Genomic DNA, 17271 nt, shown 5'->3' on the forward strand with positions numbered 1-17271 from the left:
GTAATCTCATGAGACCAAGCTGAGATAAAGGGGCATACACATGTTGAAATGTATGCTAAGCGTTTTTGCTAAGCTATTTACGGTAGGCCATTTCCCAGTCTCTAGATCACCCATAGAGAGCCCATACACGTGCAGCGATGTGTAATAAGTGAGTTTGCTAAGAGATTTTATTTAAGCAAAAAAAATCAGGGTAGTGCTCCAGGATGACATAGATCACAGTCGCTTTCGCTCATTCAATACACAGAGGGATTTGCAGTCACTTAGCAATTTGACTACATTTTGACTGTATGCACTGAATTAACTAACAAGTGATGGCGACTCGTGAGCTGTGCATCACCATCGCTCGGGGTATACACATAGAGTGATCTGTGCTTACTTTCTAAGTGATCTAGTCAGATTGCTTAGAAAAGAGCACAAAATAACTCTGTGTGTATGAACCTTTAGCTCCGCACTAGGGAAAGCTAGCAGCATCGGATTTGCTGTTAGCTGATAGCATATCTTAGCCTGGGTGTTAGTGACAGCTGGGGCCCACCCCCTGGAAACCAGGAGCAACCCCAATGACAGCTTAGAGCAGATAAGCGGTGATGTCAGCGGTGATGTCAGAAATGAGTGTCCCTGTCACAACCTAGAGGTAAGAAAGAAAAAAGAAACCTAGTTAACCTCCAGGCGGCCGGATTAAGCCACCAGGGGGGGGGTGGTTGTCACTTTATACGAGGGGACCCCCTCCCTCTTGTCATTACTGGCCGCAAACTGCACAGAAAAAATATTAAACACAGTTTGGGCCCCCAGACTCCTTTGAAATGAGCTAAAAGGAGTCTTGGGGTGGACTTATAGTGGATAGACAAGCCTTTGTCCCGTGTAGTGGCTGCTCAGTGAAACACAAAAGCTCTGCTGGTCATTGAGGTAAGAATACACACTTACACTTACACAGTGTCCAGGGGCACCTTGCTGACATTCGGCACCAAAAAAAGGACGAAAAACCATTGATGACCTTGCTACTGTCGACCAGGTTCCCGTTGATGCTTACATTTTGTCAATCTCCCGTTACTGTCTATCTAAACACCGACGACCAAGTATAGGCATCTAACTAGAAGCCATCAACCTCTAGTGGTCAACCATGGTATTGTCAGGGCCGGCGCTACCCACTCAGCAGCTCCTGCTGAAAAGGCGCTGTCTCCCTTCCTGCTCTCCTAAAGCCGTCTCAGCCCTCACTGTCACTGCCTGCAGCGCCTGTCTGTAAGTGAGTGGCAGTATGGAGAGGTTGTGCAGCTCCCTGCACCGTGCACACACTGTCCTCCTCCTGCGACCTGCCCCCTCTTCCTCACGGACACTTGAGCTGAGGCATGTAGCACTGTCTGTGAATGCCTGGATGACATGTCATGTCCGGATCCGCCCCCTACCCATTGCTCTCTGCGCCTGTCAGCTGTCAATGAAATGATGAACAGGCAGCAGCGCCGCCTCCCCTTCCTTCCCTCTTCTCAGTGTGCTGTGCCAGTGCCACTGCCAGTCCTCAACACTCCACCCCCTCTATCTCCTCCCCCCGTCTTCCATCTCCTCCTTCTATTCCATCCTTTCCCCCTCAGTCAGGAGTGCTGCACATACTTTTTTTCTGCTTTCGGATTGCATCGCACACACATTGCATTCATGCCGTGCGATGCGATGCGATCTAGCCTATAACTTATGCAATTCTCGCAGCGCACCTTTAGTGCCTGCAACATTTTGCGGACACAGCACTGAGATGGTGTATGCATAAATGTACATGCACCCAAGATCCTCCATAGGATCGCATGTTGTATACGCTCCTACAATCGGGCTGCAGCTTGTTGCAATGGCAATGTGAAAGGGCGCAAAATACCGTATATACTCGAGTATAAGTCGACCCGAATATAAGCCGAGGCACCTAATTTTACAACAAAAATCTGGGAAAACTTATTGAGTCAAGTGAGACCCTCACTCGAGTATAAGCCGAGGGGGGCTTTTCCAGCATAAAAAAAATGTCCTGAAAAAGTAGGCTTATACTCGAGTATATATGGTATATGGTTTTCAGGAGGGCGCTGGACACCCTAGCACTGGCCCTGGGTATTGTCATCCTAAACATGATCGATACCGTATACCATAACCTTTTCAGATGTATCTCTTGCATGGAGTAAGGATTCCTGCGTACCAACGCACAATCCCCTTCATGAGATGAAAGGATACTCACATCAACGCAAGGTAGTAAATCAAGTTTCTTTGGGTGCCAGCAAGTACAGCAACTATTTGTGTGAATCAGAATTCCAATTTACCAGGTAACATTTCACTTATTTAGGCAATGTAATCATTTTCATTAAACAAGGTAGAAAAAGTTTATTTTTCACCAAGCATTTGAAATGTAACCTTTTAGAAAGTCCCATTTACTAAAAATATAGCAATGCATTTCAGGTGTAATATAGGTTACTTTATTAATGAATGTCTTTACAATGATAGCACAAATTACAGTAATCTCTATCAAAGTACAGTATGTGCATGTAAAATGACCATATTGCAAAATATCTGGTTGTACTAGAACTATCATCCCTAGGATTTGGGATAACCTGCTTCATCCTTCATCATTTTCCTCAGTCCTTATCTGTCTTTTCTCACTGGTAAAATATTATGTGCTGATAAAGTTTGTTTGAAGATAGACAGCAAATAACACTTCTTCATCCAGGCATTTATTTCCCGCTAATTGTGTGAGGGGACACAATGGAAAGCCTGTGAAAACACACGTGAATATAACATCATATGCACTACAGAAAATGGGCCTAATTCAGATCTGATTGCACAGCCGTGAATTTGCACCAGCCAGCGCTCAGGTAGATGCCACCCCGCCAGAGAGAAATGCCACCTTGTGAATTAACGTGCACACTGTGCGAATAGATCTGTATGGCTAGAGAAGAAATCACGGCTTAACAAAAATGAACAAAATCCTTTGTTAGAGGCTCACTGTTGAATGATTTTTCCACTGGCCACCACTCTTCGTAAGCACCACGAATCCCTGAACTTACTAGGCAGCTGCAATGAATACAAGCATATCCAGCATGGAGCTGTTGTCACACACCCTCCCTTAAAAGGCTAGCGGTTTTCTTAAAATACCTATAAAATGGGCAATTACCAGTCCCAAACACCTACTTTCTGTCAATCACCTTGCGATTGGCTAGCGAATGAAAAAAGTCACCTACAGCCAGTAGCGAAATGCGTCAGTGGGATCCATGTGCCCCCCCAAATGAACCCTTTAGCATTTTGATACCCTCAGGTGAATATCTCCATCTAAAGTCAACCCAGGTGGACAATTCCAACCTTGCACCAATCGGTCTACTTCCTAGACCCCCCAAACGATTACTGGGGTACTGCCAAATTTGAGAGAGATTGGTATCACCTGAGGGCCCACACATCCACTTCCTCCAGCGGCACCAGATTGGGATACTGCAATACTAGAGTGGACCAGTGATCTGGATTCCCACCCCACACCCTCTGAGGACAATCACATCTTACATTTGGGGAAGAAAAAGATAACTCTTTTTATGGGGGCACTAACTTGAATTGTTATAGTTTTAATTACATAACATATGAGGAATAGTCCAAAACATCATACAGTGAGAATTTTGGGAGTAAATGGGCTGTTAGAGACGGAATTTATGCAGCCTGGGAGAGAGAGAAAAAGAGAAGGGAAAATAATATTTTTGTAGTTTCTAATGCAGGTGGGATGGGTTGGGTGTATAGTGTCCATAAGAGTGTGATGTTAAAGGTCAGCACACATTTTTTGAAAATTGGTGAATGTTTCAGCTTGTTTTAGCCACATTGTCCATTCGTGGGGTTCCTTGGAATTCCCTGGACAATTGATCTATTTAGCTGATTTTTTTGATTTTTTATAATTGCTCAGTGGCTGTGCAATACTCTTATTGCTTACTGGGATATTGTCCCGTTTGGCAAAAAATCTAGTGATAGTGAAAATTTCTAAAATTTTGTGTGATATTAAAAATGGCGATAGTGTTCTTATTAGGTGGTGACGGACACTATGACAGGAAACCCTTAAAATTCGCGCTCATGCGCTTAGGTGTGCAGTCTGCAAGTATGTCTGGAATTTCAATGATTGGAAAAATAGATATGCACCCCTAGGGTCCCAACTGTCCCGTGTTTGCCCGTGTGCCTGTCAGGCAGTGAACGGGTTAAACAGTGCACAGATTAAGGGGCCACTAATTGGGGGCAGTAGAAGAAAGAAAACTGGGATCTGCTTTTGGGGCTCAGCTCCTGGATCACCCCTGATGGAATACCAGCGCAGGGGGTCACTCTCTGGCTGGCCGCAATGAGAGTCCCTTAGCGAGAGTAGTAAGATGATGGTAACAGCACAAATACACTGGTGAACAAGCCTACTCGGCGAAACGCGCGTACAGCAGGGTGGAAGGACGGCCACAGAGAGGACCCTGGTGCTATTTAAGCACAGATAGAACTCCAGAAGGATAAGTAACATGCCATGGTTTGGGACGTGATGTCCAAATATTTGCATTTACAAATGTCTCTATTTGACCGGTCATAAGGACCTGGGTCAAACTTAAACCTGTGCATATCCCTCATATGTTATATAGGTGTGAGTATTGGTGTTTGCAGTGTGCATATTCAATGAAAAGGGAAAATAGGACTCTTAAAGTGACACAGACTGTCCAATAGATCCAGAGATTGGATAAGCTCAAATTTGATGGTGTATATCAAATATCTGGAGTCCTTTATATTATTGACTGAAATTTTCTGTCAGAGTGATCATTGAGAAATATAGCGAGAGGTACCTTAAGTAATATAGACGGTCCAACAAATTTATAGATTGGATGAGCTTAAATTGGATGGTGTATACTGAGCACTTATATTTTGATGTATGAGCAATTGAATATTGTTGTCTGAATAACCATTAAGGAATGTGATGATCACAAAATCCAGACTACTGTGATCATAGAACTATATACAAAAATTTCCTTGTTGGTGTTTATATCTCTTTTTTTGAGAGAATAATATCAGCTGGTCCCCCTTTTTTCAGCCATTATTATATTTATTATTCCGAAATATTGTGTGCGTTTAAAGGTCCTGAAAACCATCACAATTTTGCAATCAGGCACACTGTGGAATTTATAAAGACAGATTATAACTTGTCACAATATTGTTACAACATATACAGAACTGACAAATATCTGCCATATTCTATTTGTGCTGTTACCATCATCTTACTACTCTCGCTAAGGGACTCTCATTGCGGCCAGCCAGAGAGTGACCCCCTGCGCTGGTATTCCATCAGGGGTGATCCAGGAGCTGAGCCCCAAAAGCAGATCCCAGTTTTCTTTCTTCTACTGCCCCCAATTAGTGGCCCCTTAATCTGTGCACTGTTTAACCCGTTCACTGCCTGACAGGCACACGGGCAAACACGGGACAGTTGGGACCCTAGGGGTGCATATCTATTTTTCCAATCATTGAAATTCCAGACATACTTGCAGACTGCACACCTAAGCGCATGAGCGCGAATTTTAAGGGTTTCCTGTCATAGTGTCCGTCACCACCTAATAAGAACACTATCGCCATTTTTAATATCACACAAAATTTTAGAAATTTTCACTATCACTAGATTTTTTGCCAAACGGGACAATATCCCAGTAAGCAATAAGAGTATTGCACAGCCACTGAGCAATTATAAAAAATCAAAAAAATCAGCTAAATACAGTAGATCAATTGTCCAGGGAATTCCAAGGAACCCCACGAATGGACAATGTGGCTAAAACAAGCTGAAACATTCACCAATTTTCAAAAAATGTGTGCTGACCTTTAACATCACACTCTTATGGACACTATACACCCAACCCATCCCACCTGCATTAGAAACTACAAAAATATTATTTTCCCTTCTCTTTTTCTCTCTCTCCCAGGCTGCCTAAATTCCGTCTCTAACAGCCCATTTACTCCCAAAATTCTCACTGTATGATGTTTTGGACTATTCCTCATATGTTATGTAATTAAAACTATAACAAATCAAGTTAGTGCCCCCATAAAAAGAGTTATCTTTTTCTTCCCCAAATGTATGGTTATCCATAACTCTGGGGAGCACCGCCAACAATTACATGCTTAGTATTTATACTGATAATTGCATAAAAGTTGGTTCTAACCATGGTAGCGATATAAGAGTCAGTGCAAGCCAAAAAAACCTTTGTTCTTGGTGACAATCACATCTTCACAGAATCCTCCAGCGGCATTGAATTGAGTTACCATACAAATAGAGAGAACCTGCGACCCCCCCACATTTCCCCGATTTCTTCCACGAATCAACAGCAGCAAAACTGGTAAAGTGCACTTACCTCAAAATATTTGACTATTAACCATTTGAGCCTCATGATACTTTTGGCTCCCATATCCATCCTGTGAGTGAGGCTTATATTAATAATATTTTTTAACCATTTATTGTATATGTTGTTTTTTTTATTATCATGTAATAGTGGCATTATTTTTATTACATAAAACAATTTATTGAATATCTTGTATTCTTTATTCATTGTAGTTCCAGTGCTGCTTCTCTGTGTGTGTTATCCATCTGATGCCTTTATAATTAATAAAGGTCCAAAATATGTACCTATTCTACTATTTTTACTGATGCAACATGTCTTACAGTGTTAATGAAAGCAGATGTGGAAAATACAGCACCTCCGGTGCATACAGTCAAGTAGACTTGGTACAGCTGCAGCCAATGCTGTCAAATTGAAAAAGCTTAAGTAAGTGTTTAGATTACAGTCACACCTCATCTCTCCCGATAAAGGGCAAATTTTCAAGGTCACTGTCCAGATGATCGGTTGTAGGTCAGTGTCTTTGTATTTGATTTGCTAGTAGTACCAGCTGTTGTCAGTGTACATCAGTGTACATCAGCATACAATATATCTAGAACTGGATTTCAATATGTTGAAAGATAAGTAAAGAATATGTACATACTGGTAGATAGATAGATACTGTAGATAGAAGAAATGGGAAACACGAGTGCAACTATAGCTGCTGTATGGGGAGGATGTAAAGCTCCCTTACAGTATATCTACAGATACTGTAGATAGATAGACAGATAGACAGATCGATAGATCGATAGATACGTACGATAGATAGATACGTACGTACGTACAATAGACAGACAGACAGACAGACAGACAGACAGACAGATAGATAGATAGATAGATAGATAGATAGACTGACAGACAGACACTATGGGGGAAATTTACTAAAGGAAATGTGTAAAAAATAGGTGTATTTGTATCCAGAAATACACTTATTTTTGACATTTACTATCCCGAAAACACGGCAATTCGTATTCGTATTGATAGCACATCAATACCAATACGAATTGCCGTATTTTCGGGATAGTAAATGTCAAAAATAAGTGTATTTCTGGATACAAATACACTTATTTTTACACCTACAGTTGCCCGATATTGATGAACCACCTTCATAGTACCTTTTGCCCAGAATACAGAAAGATCTTGGGGTCTGTTTCGTGAAAAAAATACACCAGTCAATCGAAACATATCGAACATATTTTCAAAAAACATTGGGGGATATTGTGTAATGACCCCATATTAAACAAATATGTGAAGGATAAACCCACCTTCATATACCGAAAAGCCCAGAAGTTGAAGAACAAGTTAGTGAGGAGTGTGATCAATACACCTAGCCCCCTCACTTATATAAAATCTAAAGGTTTTTACCGCTGTGGCACTTTCACTATGTGCCGAACGTGCAAAGGTACTATGAAGGTGGTTCATCAATATCGGGCAACACAAAATAATGAGATGCACGATATTGAGGATTTTATTACGTGTAACACGAAATTTTGTGTTTATTTGGTAGAATGCTCATGCAATAAACTGTATGTAGGCAAGACAATCCGCCAGTTAAAAGTTAGATGGGCTGAGCACTGCCGTAACATTATTAAAGGTTGTGAATCCCACAATGTGTCCCTACATTTTAAAAAGATGCATGGTGGGGACATCAAACACATTAAACATTTTTGCGGGATCAAATTGGTGCCTGACAATTGGCGTGTTAATGTTAAGGCCCCCATACACTATGAGATTCATCTGACCTGTAAAATTGCATCTGATTTCCCTTGAACTTCCCCGACAGCTTCCCAGGAGGCCTACATACAATTTGTCACTTGATGTGCCATTTTTTACATCCAATTTGCGTCAGATAAATCACATGATTTATCTGATGCAAATTGGATGTAATCCAATATATATATATATATATATATATATATATATATATATATATATATATATATATATATATATAGTACTTTCTTGAAAAGAGCACTCACCAGTCTTCAAAATATATCCAATCAGTGAAAAATCTTTAATACATCACCATGTCAACTGAATCGCATGTCGACGTTTCGGGCTGATGTCAGCCCTTTGTCAAGACCACACACAGTGAAGGGAACACCACTACTGCCTGCTACTGTGGTGTTCCCTTCACTGTGTGTGGTCTTGACAAAGGGCTGACATCAGCCCGAAACGTCGACATGCGATTCAGTTGACATGGGGATGTATTAAAGATTTTTCACTGATTGGCTATACCCCTGGGACTCCTTAGCCTAAAGATTTGCACCGCTGCTGTATATGTATATGTGTGTATATATATATATCACACACACACATAGCCGATCACATCTTTGTGACAGCGGCCGGCTACCACCTTGCGCGCCCTGTGGCAATGGAGCTTGGCGGGGGTCCCCGCTGCCTCCCCCGTCAGTCCCCTTTGCCACCCCAAACTGGACAGCATCTCCCTGAAGCGGAGATGGGCATGGAGACACTGCCCAGCCACCGCGATACTGGGACACGTGTGCGACGCACGCGCGTCCCAGTCCCTATCGCTGGTGCTCGCCAGTTAAAGGGATCTGACGGGCACCGGGAATGAATGAGCGGCGCTACATTCGTATGTATGTGTGTGTGTGTGTAATTGAGCTTTTAAAACAAGAAAAATACAATTCTCATTAAATTAATTTTTTTATTTGTAATTAACCCCCTGCCTGCCTGGATTTCCTTGCCTCTATGCTCCTCCACTATGGAAGGGGTTAATGGTGCAAAGAAGACAGAGCATTTAACACAAAAAGCTCCCCCCTGCAGCCTATTGATGTCCAGAAGATTAGCCTGCAGTTCTGAAGAAAATACTACTTCCAGATCCCAGCCACATACAGTACATCATAAAAGTTAGGGGAGGACACTCCTAGTGACGTCCAGCAGCAGGGGGGAGTTCGGGCTCTGCTGTCCGTGCCGACCTCCAGCAGCACGGGTGTCGGACTCTGCTGCCCACTGACCTCCAGCAGCAGGGGAGGGGGGCCTGGCTCTGCTGCCGTCTCCTGAACTCCAGCAGCAGGGGAAGGGGGCCGGGCTCTGGTACCATCGCACGAACTCCAGCAGCAGCAGTGAAGAGTCTCACTGCTTCCTCTTCTCTCATAGCGAAGTGCATGCAGCTTCCGGTGATGTGTGTTCCGGCTGCTGCAGAACACCGGAAAGAGGTACCCGGAGTTCTTCACATAGATATATCGGATCTGAAACATCGTGGGTGCTAAAAAGCACCCACGATGTGCCCATGATGGGTCAGATCCCGATGTATCTTATGTTCAGCAGGTGCGACCACCTGATCCAATCCGATGCGCACAGGAACGCGCATCAGATCGGATCAGATGTCACAAACATCCGATTTTGTGCCGATTTTACCCGATTTATCGGCCAAAAGTGCCAAAATCGGGTGAAATCGGCCCAAAATCGCATAGTGTATGGGGGCCTTTAGAGACAAAAGATTGTCCCAATTAGAGATGCGCACCATATATGCTTTAAAAACCATCGAACCAAACGGCCTTAATGTAGGGTTCGTATTCAAATGCTTTCTATAGTTGTGAGGAATGTATCTCACTAATGGATATATGTAATCCATCACAAGTGACTTGTCTAGCCCTTCTCACTATATTATATGTATTACATTATATTAACCATTAACTATATTAGTTGTCAGAAAATTATGTCATATCTTCCTTCTCACTATATCATATTTATTGCATTGGTATCACCTATATTAAATAATAATTATATCAGTTGTCAGGAGGTATGCTATTTCTGTATGTCATTGCGATAATATATGCTGTAATACTGATTATCTCTTTTTTTCTGTTGTCTGTTTGCCCATTATACAAATGCCAATATCTGTATGGCATGAGTATGAGATACAGCGGAACGAATCTTGAGTATGATTAGCGTGGGGAACTTTAACATCAGTGCCACAAATCTCCGGAAGTCTCATGCGTCTCAGAGCTACCGGAAGTCAGGCGCAATTGGACATTTTGCGTTCCAAAGACCCGGAAGCACGGGTATCAGCTTCCGGCGGTAGCGGAGTTCATCATACAGCTACTGAATTGGATACACCTGAGAGATCGATTAAAAAATGGAGCCGGAATTGTGGGATCTCCTTTATGTGAATATAGCTTGCAAATATATGTGTTTTTTAAAAGTGGTGTATATGTATATTTTTATCTTGGATGTATTAAGTACATACAAATTGGGGGGATTTTTAAGCATTATAATGTATCTGTATGGTTCTACTTTTCCATGTTTTCAAGACAGCCGTATTAGTATGACATTAGAAACTGGTGTAAAAACCAGGTAAAACCAGGGAGCCTTCAAACCTTGAAAAAGGGCTCATTTTTAGCCCGAAACGTGTTGGTTGAAGGAGAGGGGGACACCTAGGAGGCTTGTGGACTGGTGCTGTGTATCATCTTCAGCTATTGGGGGATCCTTCCTTCCAGATAGGGAGGTAACCCAGACCACCACTTGCCCCTGGAAGTCTCTGCTCATTTTTAGCACTGTTTTTATGGAAATCTTTTATGGATGTTTTTCACTGTCAAAATAAATCGTGTTTATACAAGCATTTGGAGCGAGTGAGTCCCCTGTGTTCCGTGAGGAGAAGGAACAGGATTAAAAAAACCTTTCAGTGCCCATAGGGAACTTGGCCCTGGTGAGTGTCATTTTCAATGGTCACCTATTTTGATGTTGTATGACTGGTGTTATTCCATCTGCATGCAGAGATAGAGAAGAGCAAAGAACCTGCTATGTGCACATAGGGCACCAATTTCAGGTCAGTTCAGAGTGTTTAAAAGGAACGACCAGACGGAAGAGTTGAACACACTGAGGAGTACATATTTTGGGACTAATACCACCATTATTAGGAGGGGGATTACAGCGCCCTACGATCACCATTTTTCTTGTTGCTATTTGTCTAAGATTTGGGAGTCTTAAGGCCCCCATACACTAGCCGATTTTGGTCAGATTTCAGCCAGATCAGTCGGATCTGGCCGAAATCGGACCAAAATCGGCTAGTTTTGATGTCCCCTCAGATCCGATGCGCGGTCCCGTGCGCATCGGATCTGCGTCGGGTGGTCGGACCTGCTGCACGTCCGACCACCCGACTTGGGACCTAGTGGGGCGGTGGAGGGAGCAGGGGGGGCTGGGGACGCTGCGGGGGACACGTCTGTGTCCCCCGCTGCTGGGGACAGCGTCTGTGCGGCGAGAAGGTAGAGGGAGCAGGGGGGGCTGGAGACGCTGCGGGGGACACAGGCTGCATAGAGCCGGGCAGGGGGAGCCGGCCGGGAGCTGTCAGTAATGAATAAAAAAAAAAGCCCATACAATGAATGGGCGGCCTGTGATTGGCTGAGCGCTCTCTCAGCCAGTCAGCAATTGGCTGAGAGAGCGCTCAGCAGCCAATCACAGGCTGCCCATTCATTGTATGGGCTTTTTTTTTTATTCATTACTGACAGCTCCCGGCCGGCTCCCCCTGCCCGGCTCTATGCAGCCTGTGTCCCCCGCAGCGTCTCCAGCCCCCCCTGCTCCCTCTACCTTCTCGCCGCACAGACGCTGTCCCCAGCAGCGGGGGACACAGACGTGTCCCCCGCAGCGTCTCCAGCCCCCCCTGCTCCCTCTACCTTCTCGCCGCAAAGACGCTGTCCCCCGCAGCGTCCCCAGCAGCGGGGGACACAGATGTGTCCCCCGCAGCGTCCCCAGCCCCCCTGCTCCCACCAGCTCTCACCTCTTAGCCCCCCCCCCCCCCCCCCCCCCCCCTGCTCCCCGGGTTTTTTACATGTGATAAATCGAGACGATTTATCACATGTAAAAAATGGCACATCAAGTGCCAATCTAATCAAGCTCCCCCGGGGAGCAGCCGGGGAAGCTCAGGGGGAAGTCGGGGGCGACTTGTCCTAAGGACAAGTCGCCCTAGTGTATGGGGGCCTTTAGGGTGATCGTTGGCAGCAGTATCCCAGACGCAGTCACTGTTATCTCATTGTATTCTATTGCTTACTTTTCTAGTTTGGAGAGGAGACTTTCAGTAGCACTTCAGGGGGTGGGGCTTGATCACGACCTAATCAAGCCACGCCCCCAGGACTGCAAATAACGAGATTCGCTGATCTCCATGGAGGGGGCAGGGAGAAAATGATGCAATTATGACATTTTAGGCCCACCCCCTCTTCAAAGACCTGCAGATTGAGGATGATGCAAACAGGAGGGGGGAGCGGGGGTCCCACAGAATCCAGGATGGTTGACCACCTTTCGGGATTTTCAGGAGCCTCCCGGCCATTCCGGGAGGGTAGGCAACCCTGAGATAGATAGAGAGATAAATGGAAGGATAGATGGAAAGATAGATAGATATTGTGTGTGCATGTATAATCCATTGACCAGCGTGAGCTGTGGTTTTCCCTGTTTAGAATGATGCTGACAGTGTGAAACATTATTTCTACAGATTAATTTCTAAGAAATTGTGATGATTAAGAATGGGATTTAATGGAATCCTAACAAACATAGGTTGAATACATGAATACGCTCTGTAAATATTTGCTATTTAGGGGCATGGAAAATACCACCAATAGAACAGCATCAGAAATATGTAAATCTCATTTATATAGGTCTGAAGTGACTTAATTCCTTAAAAACAAATTACATCAACATAATAATCCAGATACAGCCTGCTAAACTATTGTAAAATCCTCCTCCAGCTGCCAGGGACACCTGTCTACATGCTGTTCTCGGGCAGTGCTGATGAAAGCTGTGTGCACAGCTCACACTATGGGGACGAGCTGGCACAATGCATTGTGTGAGGGGTGCGCGGGCATGCTGCTTATTTTGCTATTTCAATAAAATGGGAAAGAGTAAAGAAAAATGTAATTAACCAACCCCCTCTTTTCCCATGAACACACAAAGCTAATTAACTGATATAAAGTACAGTTTTGTGATTTTTTTAATGGCATAATCCATTGAAAAAGTCATTATTTATAAAGGCCTTTGTTGGAGTTATAGCATTATTTCCTGTACAAGACAAATCTCCTGCTAGAGTAAGGATAGAATACATTTGTAAGGATGAAATAGTTGATAAAGTTGGATCAATGTGCACAGATAGTGTACTCATTACCATTACTGCCTCACAGCGCTGAGGTCATGGGTTCGATTCCCAACATGGCCCTAACTGTGTGGAGTTTCTATATTCTCTGTGTACTTGTGTGGGTTTACGCTGGGTACTCTGGTTTCCTCCCACATTCCAAAATTATATTGAGGTTAATTAGCTCCCAACAAAATTAACCCTAGAATGAATGAATGAATGAATGAATGAATGTGTGTGTGTGTGTAGTTTTGGTGAGGAATATAGATTTTAAGCTTCACTGGGGAGAGACTGATGTGAATGTTCTCTATAAAGCGCTGTGGAATATGTATGCCCTCACTGCGGAACCCCATCCTCTGCCCCTGAAGACCAATTGTGATGATACCTACCTAGGACAATTACCTACACAATGGTGAAAAACCACTTTGTTACTTATTTACGTATTCCCAGTTTTTTTATTTAGCATACACATATAGAGAATATTTGCCTCAGTGGAGATTACAACCTACAGTCCTACCACATGTACATACACACTGATTAATTCTGATGGAGGGAACCCACATAAGCATGGGGAGAATATACAAAAAGAGGAATCGAACCCATGACCTCAGTGCTGCAAGGCAGTAATGCTAACAATTATACCATCCATGCTGCCTGATAATGATATCTAAAGTATATACCACTTTTTTTGTAATTCTTAAAATAAGTAAATTTTGCTAATACTGCTTTAGAACAGCCTTACTTCATGATGTATATTCTGTAGCCAAGAGATCTCTGTGCTGAGTTTTCATCACAGCTAGACTGGCAGTGACTAATTACTAAGTGTTTCTACATATGCCAAGTGTCCACTATGCTGGCCTTTCTACAAACTGGATTTAAATCTGTAAACAGTATCTCCAGAGAAGATAGAAGCCAACGAAGATTGCATTTGACTTTCAATTTATCATTGAGGCCAAATGTGATGGCTGGGACCAATGTAACTAGAGAAATTATATTTCAAATTAAATATAAAAAGAATAATAAAACTATTATATTGTAAAAATCTGATCTTTAGCTTAATTTATTTTACACTTTAAGGGGGAAATTTACTAACGTCGATATGCTAAAATAGACATATTTTATTCATATTCATCTTTTCGGCATAGTACAATACATGCCGAAAATAAGAATATGAATAAAATAGGCAATCGTATTCATATTAATTGCACATTCGTATTCGTATTTATGAATACAAATGTATACACCAACAATAGAATACGACTAGGAATCACCATTGCTGGTAAAATACACCTCATTTTCCAGGTGTATTTGGCAGAAGCCTGCATGGATCAGTCAGTCAGATGTTTGTGGGTAAAGCAGCCTCATTCCCTGCTCTTTTAAATCAATTGCAAGTTGTAGATTATATATATATATATAAATATATATATATATATATATATATATATATATATATATATATATATATACAGTTGTGCTCATAAGTTAACATACTCTAGCAGAATTTAAAATTTTTTTGGCCATTTTTGTTCCCATTTGTCAGAGAATATGAATGATAACTCACAAACATTTCTTTCACTCATGGTTAGTGGTTGGGTGAAGCAATTTATTGTCAAACAACTGTGTTTACTCTTTTTAAATCAGAATGACAACAGAAACTACCCAAATGACCCTGATCAAAAGTTTACATACCCTGAGATTTTGGCCTGATAACATGCACACAAGTTGACACAAACGGGTTTGAATGGCTACTAAAGGTAACCATCCTCACCTGTGATCTGTTTACCTGTAATCAGTGTGCGTATTAATGGTCAGTCAGGGTTCTGGTCTCCTGAAAGACCCTTGCATCTTTCATCCAGTGCTGCACTGTCATGTCTGGATTCTGAGTCATGGGGAAAGCAAAATAATTGTCAAAGGATCTGTGGGAAAAGGTAATTGAACTGTATAAAACTGGAAAGGTATATAAAAAGATATCAAAGCAATTGAAAATGCAAATCAGCAGTGTTCAAACTCTAATTAAGAAGTGGAAAATGAGGGATTCTGTGGAAACCAAATCACCGTCAAGTAGACCAAAAAAATTTCAGCCACAACTGTAGGGAAAATTGTTCGGGATACAAAGAAAAATCCACAAATTACTTCAGCTGAAATACAGGACTCTCTGAAAAAAGTGGTGTGGTTTTTTCAAGATGCACAATAAGGAGGCATTTGAAGAAAAATGAGCTGCATCATCGAGTTGCCAGAAGAAAGACATTACTATGCAAATGCCACCAAGCATCCCGCTTACAATACTCCAAGCAGCACAGAGGCAAGCCTCAAAACTTCTGGAACAAAAACACATATATTAAGAACTGGGGTATGTAAACTTTTGATCAGGGTCATTTGGGTAGTCATTTGTCATTATGATTTTAAAAGGGTAAACACCGTTGTTTGACAATAAATGGCTTCACCCAACCACTAACCATGAGTGAAAGAAAAGTTTGTGAGTTATCATTCAAATTCTCTGACAAATGGCCACAAAATCACAATAGCGGGGCCTAAAATATGCACCATCACTAGATTTTAGGCCCCGCTACCTTTCCACCCGCGAGTCACAGCACTGTTTTGCCCTGCTGCTGCTGGCCAGGTAGTGGTAGAGTGTGCAGGCTGGGGCAATATGTGCGCAGTGTGGGGAACCTTGGATGGCACTGCTCTAGCTGCCAATCCATGTTGATAAAAGTCAGTCGGGGCGGATGCCATTACGAAGCTCCTGAACCTTTGCCTGCCCCTGGCCTGGGACTTTACACCAAGAGACAGACTTCTGCTGCAGAGGAGGCGGGCGGAAGGGTTGTGACATCACGCGGCACGGAGGAAATGCCATGTCACAGTGAGTATGCTGCGCAGGGAGGAAGCCTTCCACTGCGCCGTCCTCACACGCTATGTTGACATTTGATCCATCAGTGCTGGAGATGAGGGTCCATGTAGTTGATGCAAGAAGAGCTTTGGTCGCTGCACTATGCTGTAGCAGCCAGGAAGAAAAAAGTACTTTTTATTATTTTTTATTATTTAATGTAGCATATTTTAACACTTTCTATGCATATTTTAAGCATTTTTCATGCATATTTGCATGCATATTTCAAGCTTTTTATGTTGCATATAATCCTGTCTCTATTAATATGTATGTATATACATCTTTCTCTATATCTGGTTTGGATGATCCGTGGCTGGTTGATCCTGTACCATATCAAGGCACCCACCCTATTGCTGTATTATCCGGAGGAGAATACCAACCCTATTGCTGCATCACAGCAGGACTGCTGGTCCGATTGTTACAATTGATGCTATGGAAGCCCCCATTTCAGGTGTGAATTTCTCCCAGGTCGACACTGGAGATTTTTTTAGTTACTCAGATGTGGAGGTGGATGCTATACTGCAAGCTGTGGGACGGACGGCTCAGGCTACAGTTGTAGACAATGAGGAACTATACCGAGATTGGTTTCTTCTCAAAAAGAGAGAAATTGATTATACTATGCATGCCTCCACACTGGCTGACTATTATAGGGACAAGCAAAGCCCTCAAGGCTTTCGGGTCAAGAATGCGCCCACAATCGGCCTTTTGTAAGAAATGGGTCAGTATTTTAAATAAGTGTTCTATGGACCTTGTATTGTTAGTTGTGGATGAATCCACTAAAGAACTGTCACTTATCAGGAACAAACTGACCGTCTTTGAAACAACTCATAAAGATACTTTGAGTGAAGATCCACAAAATGATTGGTAAACAATACCGTAAGGACTTGTTACGCTTTAAGCGTGAGAAACACCGTAAAGTATCACTCGATTATGAA

Source organism: Crinia signifera, chromosome 1 (assembly GCF_055691185.1).
Source record: "Crinia signifera chromosome 1, ASM5569118v1, whole genome shotgun sequence".
In the NCBI taxonomy this organism is placed as follows: Eukaryota; Metazoa; Chordata; class Amphibia; order Anura; family Myobatrachidae; genus Crinia; species Crinia signifera.